Here is a 19,501-nt window from a genome sequence, read left to right as displayed (position 1 = left end):
GGCACCAATGATGCGGGTCACATAGGTTCTGAGGCCATCCTCAGTTCATACAGGTGACTAGCAGATGTGGTGAAGACTGCTGGCTCACACATGGGCTGCAAGCAGAGTTCACAAGTTACAGCATTGTTCCCAGTGTCAACTGGGGCCCAGTAGTCTGGAGCCAGGTGGAGGGTCTCAACCAAGGCTTCATTGACTCTGTGGTGGTCTTGGTTGCAGATTTCTATACCTGCTTTTTTACGTGGGGATTTGTAGGACTCCCCTTGACAGGTCATGGGTGCACTACACAAAAAGAAAGCAGCTACCTGTGAAACACAGTACTTGTGGAGTGCACATGAGGGTCTTTTAGGCTAGGCAGTAGTTTGACGTGCTCTGACAAACACTCACCAGTCAATATGCCACAAGGGAAGTCGAGTAGCATTCACAAGAAAACCTTTTCAACTGTCATAATTTTATCAATAAACTGTCAAAGACTTTGTAATAAAGTTCCTGAATTTACGGCCCTCCAGGAAAGTTCTTGCACTCAAATTGTTCTTGGGACCAAGAGCTGGCCGAAACCCAAAGTCGAAAGCTCTGAGATATTTAGTGAGTCATAGGACTTATATCGGAAAGATAGATTTAAGGCCATATGAGGGGCAGAGTTCATTGTAGCTGACAAAAATATTGTCTCTATTAAGGTCGACCCCCCCCCCCCCCCCCCCCCCATGAACCATGGACCTTGCCGTTGGTGGGGAGGCTTGCGTGTCTCTGTGATACAGATAGACGTACCGTAGGTGCAACCACAATGGAGGGGTATCTGTTGAGAGGCCAGACAAACGTGTGGTTCCTGAAGAGGGGCAGCAGCCTTTTCAGTAGTTGCAAGGGCAACAGTCTGGATGATTGACTGATCTGGCCTTGTAACAATAACCAAAACGGCCTTGCTGTGCTGGTACTGCGAACGGCTGAAAGCAAGGGGAAACTATGGCCGTAATTTTTCCCGAGGGCATGCAGCTTTACTGTATGATTAAATGATGATGATGTCCTCTTGGGTAAGATATTCCGAATGTAAAATAGTCCCCCATTCGGATCTCCGGGCAGGGACTACTCAAGAGGATGCCGTTATCAGGAGAAAGAAAACTGGTGTTCCACGGATCAGAGTGCGGAATGTCAGATCCCTTAATCAGTCAGGTAGGTTAGAAAACTTAAAAAGGGAAATGGATAGGTTAAAGTTAGATTTAGTGGGAATTAGTGAAGTTCGGTGGCAGGAGGAACAAGACTTTTGGTCAGGTGACTGCAGGGTTATAAACACAAAATCAAATAGGGGTAATGCAGGAGTGGGTTTAATAATGAATAGGAAAATAGGAAAGCAGGTAAGCTACTACAAACAGCATAGTGAAAGCATTATTGTGGCCAAGATAGATATGAAGCCCACACCTACTACAGTAGTACAAGTTTATATGCCAACTAGCTCTGCAGATGACGAAGAAATTGAAGAAATGTATGATGACATAAAAGAAATTATTCAGATAGTGAAGAAAGATGAAAATTTAATAGTAATGGGTGACTGGAATTCGAGTGTAGGAAAAGAGAGAGAAGGAAACGTAGTAGGTGGAAATGGATTGGGGCTAAGAAGTGAAAGAGGAAGCCGTCTGGTAGAATTTTGCACAGAGCATAACTTAATCATAGCTAACACTTGGTTTAAGAATCATGAAAGACGGTTGTATACATGGAAGAACCCAGGAGATACTAAAAGGTATCAGATAGATTATATAATGGTAAGACAGAGATTTAGGAACCAGGTTTTAAATTGTAAGGTATTTCCAGGGGCAGATGTGGACTCTGACCACAATCTATTGGTTATGACCTGTAGATTAAAACTGAAGAAACTGCAAAAAGGTGGGAATTTAAGGAGATGGGACCTGGATAAACTAAAAGAACCAGAGGTTGTACAGAGCTTCGGGGAGAGCATTAGGGAACAATTGACAGGAATGGGGGAAAGAAATGTAGTAGAAGAAGAATGGGTAGCTTTGAGGGATGAAGTAGTGAAGGCAGCAGAGGATCAAGTAGGTAGAAATCCTTGGGTAACAGAAGAAATATTGAATTTAATTGATGAAAGGAGAAAATATAAAAATGCAATAAATGAAGCGGGCAAAAAGGAACACAAACGTCTCAAAAATGAGATCGACACGAAGTGCAAAATGGCTAAGCAGGGATGGCTAGAGGACAAATGTAAGGATGTAGAGGCTTATCTCACTAGGGGTAAGATAGATACTGCCTGCAGAAAAATTAAAGAGACCTTTGGAGATAAAAGAACCACTTGTATGAACATCAAGAGCTCAGATGGAAACCCAGTTCAAAGCAAAGAATGGAAAGCAGAAAGGAGGAAGGAGTATATAGAGGGTCTATACATGGGTGATGTACTTGAGGACAATATTATGGAAATGGAAGAGGATGTAGATGAAGATGAAATGGGAGATACGATACTGCGTGAAGAGTTTGACAGAGCACTGGAAGACCTGAGTCGAAACAAGGCCCCCGGAGTAGACAACATTCCATTAGAACTACTGACAGCCTTGGGAGAGCCAGTCATGACAAAACTCTACCATCTGGTGAGCAAGATGTATGAAACAGGCGAAAAACCCTCAGACTTCAAGAAGAATATAATAATTCCAATCCCAAAGAAAGCAGGTGTTGACAGATGTGAAAATTACTGAACAATCAGTTTAATAAGCCACAGCTGCAAAATACTAACATGAATTCCTTACAGACAAATGGAAAAACTAGTAGAAGCCAACCTTGGAGAAGATCAGTTAGGATATCGTAGAAATACTGGAACACTTTAGGCAATACTGACTTTACGACTTATCTTAGAAGAAAGATTAAGGAAAGGCAAACCTACGTTTCTATCATTTGTAGACTTAGCGAAAGCTGTTGACAATGTTGATTGGAATACTCTCTTTCAAATTCTGAAGGTGGCAGGGGTAAAATACAGGGAGCGAAAGGGTATTTACAATTTGTACAGAAAGTAGATGGCAGTTATAAGAGTTGAGGGACATAAAAGGGAAGCAGTAGTTGGGAAGGGAGTGAGACAGGCTTGTAGCCTCTCCTCGATTCTATTCAATCTGTATATTGAGCAAGCAGTAAAGGAAACAAAAGAAAAATTTGGAGTAGGTATTAAAATCCATGGAGAAGAAATAAAAACTTTGACGTTTGCCGATGACATTGTAATTATGTCAGAGACAGCAAGGGACTTGGAAGAGCAGTTGAATGGAGTGGACAGTGTCTTGAGAGGAGTATTTAAGATGAACATCAACAAAAGCAAAGCGAGGATAATGGAATGTAGTCAAATTAAATCAGGTGTTGCTGAGTGAATTAGATTAGGAAATGAGACACTTAAAGTAGTAAATGAGGTTTCCTATTTGGGGAGCAAAATAACTGATGATGGTCGAAGTAGAGAGGATATAAAATGTAGACTGGCAATGGCAAGGAAAGCATTTCTGAAGAAGAGAAATTTGTTAACATCGAGTATAGATTTAAGTGTCAGGAAGTCGTTTCTGAAAGTATTTGTATGGAGTGCAGCCATGTATGGAAGTGAAAAATGGACGATAAATAGTTTGGACAAAAAGAGAATAGAAGCTTTCGAAATGTGATGCTACAGAAGAATGCTGAAGATTAGATGGGTAGATCGCATAACTAATGAGGGAGTATTGAATAGGATTGGGGAGAACAGAAGTTTGTGGCACAACTTGACCAAAAGAAGGGATCAGTTGGTAGGACATGTTCTGAGGCATGAATGATTCACCAATTTAGTATTGGAGATCAGTGTGGAGGGTAGAAATCGTAAAGGGAGACCAAGAGATGAATACACCAAGCAGATTCAGAAGGATGTAGGTTGCAGTAGGTACTGGGAGATGAAGAAGCTTGCACAGGATAGAGTAGCATGGAGAACTGCATCAAACCAGTCTCAGGACTGAAGACCACAACAACAACATTAAGGTTGAAGCTGAGTGTGACAGTGAAGTTTTTTGGTCCTATATAACAGGTGTAGGTGAAACCAAGTTAATTGTTCGATGTTTTTACTGGCCATCTGATTCCACTGTGACAGTTCTAGAGCCATTCAAAGTAAGTCTATGGTCAATTTCATGTAAATACGCAGATCAGGCCAGTACTAGTTGTAGGTGACTAACGTACCAAATATAAACTGGGGTGTCTCTGAAGTCATTGCCATGGGTACAGACACAGTCATGCAGAATACTTTTGAACACGTTTTCTGAAAATTGTCTTGTGCAACTAGCTCCGCAACCCACCCACAATAGAAATATTTTAGACCTTGTAGCTACAAATAGGCTGGACCTTATCGTCAACGTCAGTATAAAAATGGTGATTAGCAATCATGTCATTATAGCAACTATGATTACAAAAGTTATTTAATCTGTCAAGAAGACTAGGAGAATGTTTCTGCTAGATAGAGCAGATAAGCAGTTGTTAGCATTCCACTCAGACATTAGACTGACATCACTTAGTAGAGGAATTATGGGCAAAGTTTAAACAGATTGTAAATCTTGGTCTGGAGAGTTATGTGCCTAGTAGTTACATAAAGCATGGGAAAAAAGCCACCGTGGTTTAATAATGAAATTCAGAGGATTCTTAGGAAGCATAGGCTGTCGTACTCTCAGTTCAAAAGGGAATGCAAAGATTAGTAGAGATTTTTGTGTATGTGAAATGATCTATATGTGATGCATACAGCAGCTACCACCACAACACCTTAGCAAAGTATCATGCAGAGAACCCAAAAAAATTCTGGTCTTATGTAAAATGACCAAGCAGGTCTAAGGCTTCCATTCAGTCCCTCTTTGACCAGTCTGGTATGGCAGTTGAAGACAGCAAAATGAAAGCTGACACTTTAAACTTCATGTTCAAGAAATTATTCACACAGGATAAACATACAAGCATACCATCATTTGGCCATTGGACAGACTCCCATCTGGATGATGGAATCCCAATTTGGTTTTCCAAAGAGTACTCTATGGCTTTGGCCCGTTGCCTAGGCTGCATTTATCATGTATCTCTCACCCAGCAAAAAATCCAGAGAGACTGGAAAAAAGTATTGGTGACTCCTATACATAAGAAGGGTAAAAGAATGGACCTGCTAAATTATAGGCCAATATCCCTAACCTCAGTTTGCAGCAGAATCCCTGAATGTATTCTTACTTTCTTGAGACTGAGAAGCTTATGTTAATAAATCAGCATGGTTTTAGAAAGCTTGCTCATGCATAGCTCAGCCTGCCATTTTCTCACATGATATACTGTGAACTATGGATGAAGGCAAACAGGCAGACACCATATCTTTAGATATCCAGAAAGTGTTTGACATCGTGCCCCATTGCAGGCTATTAACAAAGGCACGAGCATATGGAATAAGTTCAAGATATGTGAGTGTTTCAAAGCCTTCTTAACAATGGAATCCAGTCTGTTGTCCTCAATGGTGAGTGTTCATCAGAGACAAAGGTATCATCAGAAGTGTCCCAGAGACGTGTGATAGCACTGCTGATGTTCTCTATAGACATAAATGATTTGGTTAAGGAAGAATAGGTAGTCTCGGTTGCAAATGGTTTATGTTTGATTAATTTGTGATGCATTCCACTCTCATAGGAGCATCATCAGACATCTTGGAGGAAAACACAAGTTTCATCAGTACATATTTATGATCCATGAATGAGCTATAAAAGTACGTTGTCAGTTAAATAAAGCAGCTGGGACACCATGACCCGAGTTGTGAAAAGAGTGTAACCTAGGATAAACTCACTTGATAAAAACACTCAAGGACCACTGGCAAATGTACAGAAAGTCCTGCAATCACCAAAAATGGCACTTCATTCAATAACAAATAGAGAACACATCTACCTGTGGGAATAAATAATAGTACACTTTGAGGCTAAGAGCAGTAAGTGGAACAAAATTAAAAAAAAAAAGTAAAGAAAGTTGGAGATAAAGGGACAAATATTGAGGTGTGACCTTGTCTCACAGAATACGTCAGTAATATAAGGAATAAAATCGTTGCTAGACTCACGAATTACTTGTGTTACATGTACTCATTCTTAACATAATGCAGGGCATATTTACAACATATTCTAAGTGTATAAAGTGTCCTTATGGCACATGTTTAAGCTACAGTTCCTCCTACAGAGCTATAAATCAAAGTGACCAACACTGTAGTAGGTGGCACCAGCAAACTGGAAGAAAGAGAATGTGTTTACAGAGTAATGATACACTTAGATCCATTAAATTTCATAAAAACAAGGACGCTCCACCAAACCATACCAATGTGTAAACCAAAGCTACATGCACATAGACATTTATTTAAAAAGTAACATCTTAGCCCTGAAGTAACCATGATTATGAATGATCAGTTGTTTGTTGAGCAGGCCTTTGCTCTTGAAATAGACTCTTTACAAAATTGCACCTTCTTCGAGGATGTTTCTCTTCCTGCATTTTTGTACAACATGCAAAACATTGAGATCATTTATGGATGGTGTTCTATGGCAAGAGATTGTAAAATGTTATGTGAAGGGAGAATATTTTTAAGTTGTCCTTTTTTTGTTAAAAGATGCTCATTGAAACAGGCTGTAAAGGATCTCCACACTTGGCCAATATAGTGTGCATCACAATCAAGACATTTAATTTTATATACTCCCGATATCAAGAAGGGGAAAGAGTTAGGTTTCTGATTATAAGGAAGCAGGAACTGTGTTCACATGTTTCTAGAGAACACAATTTGTGCCTTAGTATTCCTAAACAGATTGGCCAAGTCATAACGAAAGGGGGCCAAGAAAGGGGTAGTAACGCCCATCAACGTCAACCATTTGTGGTTGTGAGCTTGTGGGCTTGAGTTCCCCTCATTCCTGGAATTCATTGTATTTGACCAAAGATGTACTAAAAACATTTTTGTGTGCTCTATATGAAAGGTTGCTAATCTCTATTTCTGACAGATTTCAAGGAGAGGAGAACTTCAAGCATTCAAGCAATTTCTGACCTAAAGAAGCTTAACTCCCAAATACTGCCTTCTTATGCTGATGTAGTATGAATTACTGAACAGCTAGTGGTAGGTTTCCAATAAATATCAAAACATACTTTATTATTAACTGACTGGAGAGATAAATCTAAGTAATTTAGTACACCCTGCTGATCCATGGCTTCATGGGTAAAATGTAATTTAGACCCTGCTGATACATGGCTTCATGAGTAAAATGCAATTTGTAGTGAATACCATTAAATTCGAGTAAAATGGTATCAACATGCACTTCTTGGCCTTAAGAAATGATCAATATGTCATTGACATACCTTGTATGAAAATGGCTCTGGAAGTTCGAATGGGAAAATTACCTGTTTTAGAGATTGCTTGGGAATATATCAGTGAGAAAGCCTAAGAGATAACTCCCCATATCTAGGTTATTGGCTTGCTTTTAAACATTAATATCAAATGAAAGCTGGTTATGTAAAGTAACTAACTACAGAAGGGATTATCACATCCACTTCCTCACTGATGACGGATGGATTATTGAGCAGGGAGTCCCATAGGATATCAATCATTTCTTTAAAAGGAGCATTATTACTGCTGTAGAGATCTTTTATATCAAGAGAAAGAAGAATATAGCCATCAGGAAATGTACACTATTGGAGCAACTGGACTAGATGTTTCCTACTGCATAACAAAAATGATTCAGTAAATGTAACTCTATCCTTCAACACATTCAATAGAAATGTTGAGACATGATATCCTGGTCATCCAATTCCATTAACTATGATGCAGACATGAAGGTCAGGTTTATGAGCTTTAACATATGCACGAAGAATAGGACTTTTAGGATTCATCACTTCCAAGTTATATAAGTCATTTGGGGGAATTACATAATGACAATCGTCAAGCTGAACCTAACGGGCTTTATTGTATACCAATATGGGATAAAAGCCTATTGTATGGATAAAATTTTCCACAAAAAGGTTTAATAATTTTCAATTTAATTAATTAACTTATTTATTTATTTTGACTTCTCAGTCTTACTGTGCCAACCTCTTCACCTCAGAGTGACACTTGCAATCTATGTCCTCAATTATTTTCTGGATGTATTGCAATCTCAGTCTTCCTTTACAGTTTTTGCTCTCTACAGCTCCCCCTAATACCACGTAAGTTATTCCATAATGTCTTAGCAGATGTTATCTCATTCTGTCCCTTCTCCTTGTCAGTGTTTCCCACAGATTCCTTTCCTCTCTGATTCCTTACTAAGGTCAGTCCACCTAATTTACAACATTCGTCAGTAGCACCACATCTCAAATGTCTTGATTCTCTTGTATTTTGGTTTTCTCACAGTCCATGATGTGCTCCAAACATATATTCTCAGATATTTCCTCCTCAAATTGAGGCCTGTGTTAGATAATACTAGACTTCTCTTGGCCAGGAATGTCTCTTTTGTCAGAGCTAGCCTGCTTTTGATGTCATCCTTTCTATGTCTGTCATTGGTTATTTTGCTGCCTAGATATCAGAATTCCTTAACTTCATCTACTTTGTGACAATCAATCCTGATGTTAAGTTTCTCGCTGTTCTCATTTCTGCTACTTCTCATTACTTTTGTCTTTCTTCAGTTTACTCTCAATCCATATTCTGTACTCATTAGCCTGTTGATTCCATTCATCAGATCATGTGCCCTGAAGCACCAAAGAAGCTAGTATAGGCATGTATCTTCAATACAGAGATATGTAAACAGGCATAATACGGTGCCACAGGTGGCAACACCTGTATAAGAAAACAAGTGTCTGCCGCAGTTGTTAGATCAATTACTGCTGCTGAAACAGCACATTATCAAGATTTAAGTGAGTTTGAATGTGGTGTTACAGTCAGTGCATGAGCGATGGGATGTAGCATCTCTGAGGTAGCGATGAGGTGGGGATTTTCCATTTCACAAGTGTACCATGCCTATCAGAAATCTGGTAAAACATCAGATCTCCAACATTACTGCATCTGGAAAAAGATCCTGCAAGAACAAGACCAATGAGAACTGAAGAGAATCGTTCAACATGACAGAAGTGCAAACATTCCACAGATTGCTGCAGATTTCAATACTGGGCCATGAACAAGTGCCAGCGTGCAAACCATTCAACAAAACATCATCGATATGGACTTCAGGAACTGAAGGCCCACTCATGTACCCTTGATGACTGCACAGTACAAAGTTTTATTCCTCGCCTGAGCATGTTGACACCAACATTGTACAGTTGATGACCGGAATTATGCTGCCTAGTCAGACGAATCTTGTTTCACATTGCATTGAGCAGATGGACGTGTACAGGTATGGAGACAACCTCATAAATCCATGGACCCTGGATGTCAGCAGGGGACTGTTCAGGTTGGTGGAAGCCCTGTGATGGTGTGCAGTTGGATTTATATGGGACCCCTGATATGTCAAGATACCACTCTGACAGGTGACACCTACGTAAGCATCCTATCAGGTCACCTACGTCCATTCATGTCCATTGCACGTTCCCACTGACTTGGAAAATTTCAGCAGGACAATGCAACACTCAACACATCCATAATCACTACAGAGTGGCTCCAGGAACACTCTTCTGAGTTTAAACACTCTCCTGGCCACCACAATCTCCAGACATTAACATTATTGAACGTATCTGGGATGCTTTGCAATGTGTTTGTCAGAAGAGATCTCCACCCCTCACACCATTACGAGTTTATGGACAGCCCTGCAGGATTCATGCTGTCAGTTCCCTGCAGCACTACTTCAGACATCAGTTGAATGCATGCCACATATGTTGCAGTACTTCTGTGTGCTTGCGGGGGCCCTACACGATATTAGGGAAGTGTGCCCGTTTCTTTGGTTCATTCAGTATAGCAATGTCATCAGCGAATCTTATCATTAATGTCCTTTCGCTTTGAACTTTAATTCCACTCCTGAACCTTCTGTTGATATCCATCATTGGTATTTTGATGTACAGATTAAACGTTAGTAGTGAAAGACTATATCCCTGTCTATACACTACTTAATCTGAGCAGTTTGTTCTTGGTTGTCCACTCTTCTTATTCCCTCATGGCTCTTGTACATATTGTATATTACCCATCTCTCCCTGTAGCTTACACCTACTTTTCTCAGGATTTTGAACGTCTTGCACATTTTACATTGTTGAACGGTTTTGTGAGGTTGACAGATCCCGTGGACATGTCTTGCTTTTTCTTTAGTCTTGCTACCATTATCACCCACAATGTCGGAATTGCCTCTTTGGCGCCTTTACCTTTCCTAAATTCACACTGATTGCCATATAACACATCCTCAGTTTTCTTTTTATCCTACTGCATATTATTCTTGTCAGCAACTTGGATGCATGAGCTGTTAAGCTAATCGTGTGATAATTCTCATACTTGTCACCTCTTGTAGTCTTCGAAATTGTGTGGATGGATATTTTTCTGAAAGTCAGATGGTATGTCACCAGACTCATGCATTCTACAAACCAATGTGAATATTCATTTTGTTGCCACTTCCCCCACTGATTTTAGAAATTCTGATGGAATGTTATCTATCTCTTCTGCCTTATTTCATCTTAAATCCTCCAAAGCTCTCTTAAATTCTGATTCTAATACTGGATCTCTTATCTCTTCTAAAGCCACTCCAGTTACTTCTTCTATAGCATCAGACAAATCTTCCCCCTCATAGAGGCCTTCAAGATACTTTTTCCACCCATCTGCTTTCTCCTCTGCATTTAACAATGGAATGCCTGTTCCACTCTTAATGTTACCAACCTTACTTTTAATTTCATGGACGATCGTTTTGACTTCCTATATGGTGAGTCTGTCCTTCCGACAACCATTTTTTTTTCGATTGCTTCACATTTTTCATGTAGCCATTTCATCTTAGCTTCCCTGTGCTTTCTGTTTATCTCATTCCTCAGTGGCTTGTATCTCTGTATTCCTGAATTTCCCTGAACATTTTTGTACTTCCTTCTTTTGTTGATGAACTGAAGTATTTCTTCTGTTACCCATGGTTTCTTCGCAGTTACCTTCTTTGTAGATATGTTTTTCTTTCCAACTTCTGTGATGGCTTCCTCTTCAGCTGTACTGCGTACTGAGCTATTCTTCTTTGCTGTATCTACAACCTTAGAGAACGTCAAGCATATCTTGTTATTCTTTAGTACTTCCATATCTTTCTTTTTTCTTTTCTTTTCTTTTTTTAAATTGATTCTTCATGACTAATATCTTAAGCTTCAACCTACTATTCGTCACACTAACATGTGCTCTGAGTCTGTATCTTCTCCTGGGTAAGCCTTACAGTCCAGTATCTGATTTATGAATCTCTCTGACCGTCATACAATGTGCCTGAAATCTTCCCATATAAACCAGCCATTGCCAGGCATACCTCATCCTCTTGTGATTCTTGAACAGAGTATTTATTTGCTATTACCAGACGAAATTTGCTACAGAACCCAACTAGTCTTTCTCGTCTCTCATTCCTTCTCCCAAGCCCATTTTCGTGTGTAACCTTTTTTTTTTCTACTCCTTCCCCTACAACTGCATCTCAACATAGCCAATCTATTGGCTTGTTCATTACCACAGATACCTGAGTGGCCAGGGACCCACACTAGGTTCATCCTCTTGCTCCCCCCTAGGTCCACCAGAGCCTTGTGGCAATCTGCAACAATCTTAGATCTTGTTGCCGGAGCTGCCAATGATTTCAGGGCTGCCTGGCTGTCTGAATAGATGTAGATGCTACAATCATTGTAGCACCTACTCATATTCTCCTCCACACATGCCCTGATTGCAGTAATTTTGGCTTGGAATACAGAGGCCAGTTTCCATAGAGAGATGCTGCTCTTCAGTCTTGGCTGAACCCCGTACAATCCTGCCCCAATGCCTTGGTCTGTTTTCAACCCATCGGTGAACCACACGATGTCCCCCGTACAGAGTCGAACTGTTTTCTCCCACTGCTCCCTACTTCCAATTATTATGTTGTAAGGCTTGTCGAAGCAGTTGAGAGTTATTATATAGTCAGCAGGCATTTCCCCAGCCATACCTATATTTACCTCATTCACTATGTTAGTGTGTGATTCTGGATATCTGAATGAGACCAAGTTTTGGCCAGTTTTAAGTCTGTGCGCCCCAGCTGCTGCCGCCATCTTAACCCAAAGGTGAAGTTGAGGCATATCCAACATGTCTTCCATTCCAGCGGCTGGTATGCTGCTAAGTCCACCCGTTATGGCTAAGCAGGCCAGTCCCTGCGCCTTAACACTCTCCTTAGCAGCAACCTGCTGTTCTGCCTTCTTCCACCAGACTATGGCCCCATAGGAAATTGTAGGTCTAACCACTGTGGTGTATATCCAGTGCATACCCCTGGGGTGTAGAGCCCAGTTTTTGCCACAAGCCCTCCTAGTATTCACTAGAGTACTTTTTGCCTTGGAGCAGATGTTCTTAATATGAGGGGTCCAAGTTAGCTTCTCATCCAAGTTTACCCCTAGATGTTTCACTATCCACTTCACAGGTAGAGTTTCATCGAAGAGCTTTAGATTCCGACTTGCATGCTGAATATGTCTCTTTGTAAATGGCACCCCAACAGTCTTCTTAGGATTGACTTTCAGATCCTGTTTAATACACCATTTCCGCACAATGTCTCACCCTCCTTGTGCCATATTCCTGATTGTGTCAGTGAATTTGCCAAGTATCATTATGACAAGATAATAGAGGAAACAAAACTACTCCTTGTGGGCAGCCTCTAGTGGTCTTAATTACCACCTTTTCATTCATCATGGCAGCCTCTACATTCCTTCCACTAAGCATGGCCCTGGTCCACCTACATATAGTCGTCCCCAGGTCATGCACCTGTGCTGCCCTTACCATGGAATTGAAGGTTGTGTTACTGAAGTCCCCCTCAATATCCAGGAAGATGCAGAGGGCTATTTCTTGGAAGTGAAGTGCTTTTTCCGCCTTCCCAATGAGTTGGTGGAGAGCTGTCTCACATGATTTACCTGATTGGTATGTGTGATGGTTCAGGTGTAGAGGGACCCTACTTAGCCTCCTCTCCCTAACATATACATTAACCAGTTTTTCCAGTGTTTTGAGAATGAAGGAGGACAGACTGACTGGTCTCATATCCTTGGCCTTGGTATGATCAGTTCTCCCTGTCTTTGGGATGAAGACAACCTTCACTGCCCTCCAAGCATTGGAAATGAATCCTACTGCTAGTCTAACCCTGAATAGCCTGAATAGCCTGCACAAGCTTTGCACCTGCCTGTTGCAGGTGAGCTGGAAAAATTCCATCTGGGCCAGGTTACTTGAACAGTTGGAATGTTTCAGACTGGATTTTGTTGAAGTTCACACACTCCTTGGCTGATTCCCAGTCCTCTCTTCAAGTGCCTGAGAACCGTTGTCTCTCTGGGGTAACATACTGGTCTGTGTTGTCTGGCAGTGCATATTGAGGAAAGTGAGTTTTGAGGAGCAATTCCAGTGTCTCAGGTACTGTCTTTATATATTCCCCATCCTCCTTCCTCAACATACCTCCTGCATTGGTTGGTACTCTAGTGAGAATGTTGTGAAGTCTGGCTTGTGCAGCCGTGCCCTCCACTTCCTCACAGAATGCCTTCCAATGTGCCTCCTTTGCTTGTCTTATTGCAAGATTGCAATTCACAAGGGCCTCACAATATTTAGCCCATTATCATTTACATCTTGCAATATTAAACAGCCTCTGTACCTGTTCTCTTTGCATTTTCAGTTTCTTATTCCACCAAGGAACGCTCCTATTTGTGCACTTCCTGGTGAATGTGCAGTTGTCACTATGACAGAGATAACAGCCTCCGCTACTTCCTCAAATTCTACTGGCTTCCTTATCAAGGTTTTCATTTCTGATTAGCCTAAGTCAAGGTGCCTCCTATATGTCTCCCAGTCTGTTTTCCTGGGATTCCTATAGGTCATGGTCTGTCTGATTCCCATTTCAACCTTGAATTTAATGTACATGTGGTCCGATGAGGATGGCTCCCACACCACATTCCTTTGTTTGACATAGCTACCCATGTCATGGAATGAAATGTTATGACAATTACTTCTTCCCTTCTGCTATTCCTGAATGAAGGTTCGTTGCCCCTACTCAGGACCTCTAAGTTGTTACCTAAGAGACATTCGAGAAGGTACTCACCTCTACTGTAGGTGTCCTTGCTGCCTCACACTAGGTTGTGGGCATTGGTGTTTCATCCCACCAGCGGTTGATCACCTTGTCGATGGCAAGTCTCTACCAGTCTCCTCACCTCCAAGGGAAGGGAGAGCTGTCTTTGTAAGGAAGGTATGCTGAGGCCAAAATAATTTCCCTTGTGGTACCTTCAACACATTACTGCATTTTGATGGTCACTAAGTTCCTAGAGCAGAAATCCATCATTGGCATGAAAGAAATGCCATTCCTAACATAGATGCATGTTCTAGAGTTTTTAAATTCCTAGCATACATCAGCTTACCTCCAGTGCCTCCAAGGCCCGATACACCCCCTTTATATAAAAAGGGTTCTTGCATGAGGCCCCTATACTGTGCTTCAGATTAATCTGCAGCACCTCCAGGCTCCATCTTACTGCCATCTTTGAGGTCTTTGAGATCCCTGATGGTGACCTGCGAGAACCCAAAAACAGTTTCAGGTCGTGCTCCCACATCGCCTTCAGGGACTTCTCACCAACCTCCACCACCAGGATTGGTCCTTCTGGAGCAACCTTCTGGTTAATCACTCTCCAGTCTTCTGTCAGAACTTTTGGGTTTTGGGCACCTATTTTCCTGAACAGAGTCTTGGGAGGGACTTCCTTAGGGATCTTAGGTACCCATAATGATATCTTTACAGTCTTAAGAAGCTCCGCTGTCATCTTGACCAGCAGCCTTGGATCTTCCCACGGGGATATCATGGGCACCTTGTCCTTGAGCCATTCTACTGTGTGCACCCCCTCACAGACAAAAATGAGTGCACCACGATTTAGATAGATCCTCCTGAAGTTGGGACCTGGGCCAGCATCGCTCCAATCTTTTCAAAGAGGACCATCTGCACTAGTTTCGTGCTGCAAGGTGATGGCCACCAGTGGATAACCTTCCTGGATAACTGCCATCCTAAAAACCGAGACTGGCGTACTGTAGGTCTGTTTCCATATTTCTTGCCCCAGTTTTTCTGGAATAGCTTATCCAGGGAGGAGGGAGTCTTTTATTCCTCCCTTATCCACTTACTACCTGTCTTTGATGTTGTGGGGGTCTGTGTGTCCCTTTCAACCTGAGACAATTATTTTCCTGGGGGTATTAGGTTCTAGTCCCTTTACTTCCCTCCACTTGTTTATAGGAAGCCATTCTTTCCCTTCCTTTTTCCTCTGCTCCCCTAGCAGCTGCCTCCTCTGGGCCCCAGATAAGTCTTTGATTGTAATCTGGTCTAGCTTCTCAGTTACAGTTCCCACTTCTGGCTCAGGTCTAGATCCTGATTCGGTAGTGGAAATGCCTTCCGTCGGTTCTGTCCCCGATGTTTGGGTATCTGAGGTCTCAATTTGCCCCTCAGTTTCTTTTTCTTTATTTTCTATTGTCGTGTCCCTATTGGTCCCATGGGATTTGGGGATCTAGAAGGTCCACACCATGAATTTCCCGCACAGTGTAAGGCTAATTACTCAGGGAGGTCGCCTGGTATCCCTGAGGCTCCATTTGTGGCACATCTTCCCATGTGTCAAACACCCCTCAGACTGATAGCATCACACCTTGGGTTGGGCCAGGGAATAGGGTAGGACTAGGAGTGGATAGGGAAGATGGGTTGTTGTGGGACACTCTTAGTCTGATCCATTGGCTGAAGCCTTTCCGGCAGTAGGTCCTCTACCATCAGCGTAGCCCTCAGCCCCGCGGGTACACAAGCCCGCATGGACAGTTCTTCATCAAGCTGGTGTCCCCCGGAGAGGATGGCTGTGGGAAGTCTGCGGTGTTGCTAAATCCCACACTAAGCCTACCACCTGCAGGTGAATGGCTTGGTCGAACCGTGGCACCACACCCTCAAGGCCACACTTATGTGCCATGGCAACCTATGGTCTGAGACCCTCCCTTAGGTCCTGCTGGGCATCTGCTCAGCAGATAATTAAGACACTCACTGAGATTCTATATGGCGAGGCCCACCTCCTTCTGGCAGAGTTCGTGGAGGACTCACCATCAGCCAATACTATGGACTTTCTGGCTCTGATGAGTGGGCTCATGCACACATCACACCCCTCTGCACTATCCTGCCTCACCCTCATTCCACCTCGCTTTTGTTCTCCCACAAGGACCATGCATCTTGTGAATTTGTGATGCTGCATGACAACTCCATTTGAGCAGTCTTGCAACCACCTTATTCAGGGCCTCACTGAGTGTTACGTCAAGGTATGAACACATTCATAATTCATCTACATGGATGACCACATACTGTGTCTGTTAATAGCCTGAAACCAGCATGGTCATTCTCTGACCTACCTTCTGATGCTTCTGATCTGCCTTCTGTCACTGCTGCCTTGCCTCCTCACGCCACCGATCTGCCCTCGACATACACCTCTCCACATACACAGCAGTTGGCCGCACAGGACTCTTGTAGCACAGTTTCTGATGTGCCTACTTCTTGCACTGGCCACTACCTACAACTGCCACACAGGCATGAGGATTATGATTTGGAGTGATGAAGCTTCCCACCACTGTGCTCTGCACTGCCCGGGTGGGGGTCTCTGTGGCGCCCTGGTGTGGAGCACCCTATCTTTAGCTTAGACCTTTGAACTGCTTTGTTTGATGGCTCTCTTGGCACGTAACTTGTGTACTGCCATTTTTGTTCTTCTTGCTTCGTGTCTAATAAAGCATCTACAATATTTAATGTGTGTTATTACCAATCAGCATTACACGATAACCACACCCTGTTTCAGTGAAATACTACATATGTGGCTGAGAATCCCATTTATCTGTTGGGAAAAAACTTTTAGTACTCTGTTGGATAGGCCATCAAGTCCATATGAGCTTTTACTTTTGAGTTAATTTATTATTTTCCTAATTTCAGTAGGAGAGTTGGGTTGAATTTCAGTTTTATCAAATTACAAAGGTATTGCCTCTTCCATATAAATACTTGCATTTTCTAATGAATGGCTGGATCCTATTTTTTCTGCAACACTTAAGAAATTATTATTATTAATATTTTCTACTTTTGACTTTTTAACAAACTTCTCGTTGAGTGTGATATAAATAGTCTTCCCATACTCTCGATTACTGTGTTTCCCATTTAACAATATTCCAAATTGTTTTATTTTATCATCAGAAGTGATAATCTCGAACATAAATGCACATACTTCTGGAATTTTTAATAACTTTTCTTAATACAGTGCAGCAGTTTTTATAATTTTTGACTGTTTCTGGATCATTGCTACTCCTAGCTATTTGCAAGATATTTTTATCCCATGGCTTACACTTGTTTCAAGATGAATTCATTGTATATTCAAATGAATAGTATTCTTGTGAAAAAAGAAAAGACTGACGGTAAAAGTAAGTGCGTGCGAATTGCAGAACCAAAATCCTGAACTTAATTGAGCATATTTCTAGCCTTTAGTTAATCATTAAGTGATATCTCTGGACTTCAAAAAGAAATGAGTTACCTATTAGGCAAACAAAGGACCACTTCTTTTCCGCTTAAAAATTCAAATAAGTGGACTAAAACCATATAAAAATAAAAGTTTGAGCACAAAAATTCACCAGACAGTGAAAATATTGAACAAGTGGTGCTTAAAAACAAATTTCAAGCTCTTTCTGTAAGTGAAGAGAGTGAACCAATACCAGTAAGTGGAAATGAGCAGTCAAAACCATTGTGTTGACAGAATGATGAAACATCTTCTAAATTTAGCATTAGGAAAAACGGTGTCTGTGAGAAGCTGTGCATACCACCCATTGGATGTCATAATGAAATGATTGTGAACGACACTGTAAACAAAAACATACATGACATAAAGCATGTATGTACCCATGTTTTGAAGAAAAATAGCAAAATACATGCCATGGTGAAGGAATAGCTGAATTTTTACATACTGCTCACAAAATACTTTATGTAACTGGCACTGTCAAACCAGGACTGCCTTTATCCAAAATTCTAAAATCTGTCTGGAAGTGAGTGTATTGTGGTAAGATGCAAACGATATCTATTGTAATGGAAGTAGATTGGCAACCACGATTTTGTAAGACAAACTTCGAAATAACCCACAAATTACCTTTTTTGTTGTTACTATTCAATGGAGGCATGATTTAATAGAGAAATTGTTTGTTGATATTGAAATCACAAATACTAACAGGAAACTACGAAAAATTTGTAAATCAGTAAACAATGCAACTTTCATACCAGTTTACAGCTCTGTGAGAGAGCGCTTTACAAAATATGGTCTGCACCGAAATAGCAGCTGTAAAGGTGCCATGTGTGTTGAAATAATGACAGCTATTTTATCAACAACTAAAATAAACAGTATCCCATTTCCCTTGCCAGCAGTGAAAAGTATTGAAGAGCCAATCATATCTATGCAAACAACAGATTACCCGACAGGAGCACTACCACAAACTTCAGTTGCAGCAACAGTGGAATCCGAAAATGTAGCCATCAAACCTGCAACTGCTTTCCATGAATTCACCAGATGCAGTGGTAAAAATTTCATCTACTGTTTACCTTCCATCAGTGGCTCAAGATGCTTTATCAGTCTTAGTTCCTCCACAGTCTACATCAGTGCAGGACCCAGCTCCACCTGAAGTGTCTCCACCATCATCAGCATTAACAGAAACAAGTAGAAGAAGTACAAGAACCAGGAAATGTACAACTCAATAGGAGTTTTGGTACCCAGCCTCAATTTAAGTACTAACTTAAGTCAAAAATCTGCAGGTACATTTCCTACAACCTCTTATCAATTTACAACAAAACAGTGACATCAGAAAAAAGAGTTTATAAATGACAAACTTTGTATTTTTTTGAGAAGATAATGGGTCTAAGAAACAAACTGGACCAGTTATCTATTTGCGTTAATGACACTGGTGCAATAAACAATACCCATATATTATGTTTTAGTGAACATCATTTGATGGAAAGGACTGAAATGGTGCAACTTATTATTCTAGAAATACAATGGATAAAGGTGGAATAATATTGTATGTTAAAAAGAATATAGTGTACAAGTCTCTAGATGTCAAAAAATATTGTGTTGATGAACATTTTGAGACTTCTTGCATTGAATTCTGCTCTAATACTTGGCCTGTTTATGTGATTACTGTTTACAGAGCACCCTCAGGAAAGCTTACTATAGTTCTCTAGCAAATATAATCACTTTTAACTTGCCTGTTCTCAAAAAAAAAAAAAAAAAAAAAAAAAAAAAAAAAAAAAAAAAAAAGCATCTCTGTCAATTAGTGTAAATTTTCTTACGTGTAATAATGATAGAACAGATTTTGAGAATGTAATGAACTCTTTTAATCTTAGAGCAGTTGTTGACTTTCCCATAAATC

Source organism: Schistocerca gregaria, chromosome 3 (assembly GCF_023897955.1).
Source record: "Schistocerca gregaria isolate iqSchGreg1 chromosome 3, iqSchGreg1.2, whole genome shotgun sequence".
NCBI classification, from domain to species: domain Eukaryota; kingdom Metazoa; phylum Arthropoda; class Insecta; order Orthoptera; family Acrididae; genus Schistocerca; species Schistocerca gregaria.
Note: the sequence above shows the minus strand (reverse complement) of the source record.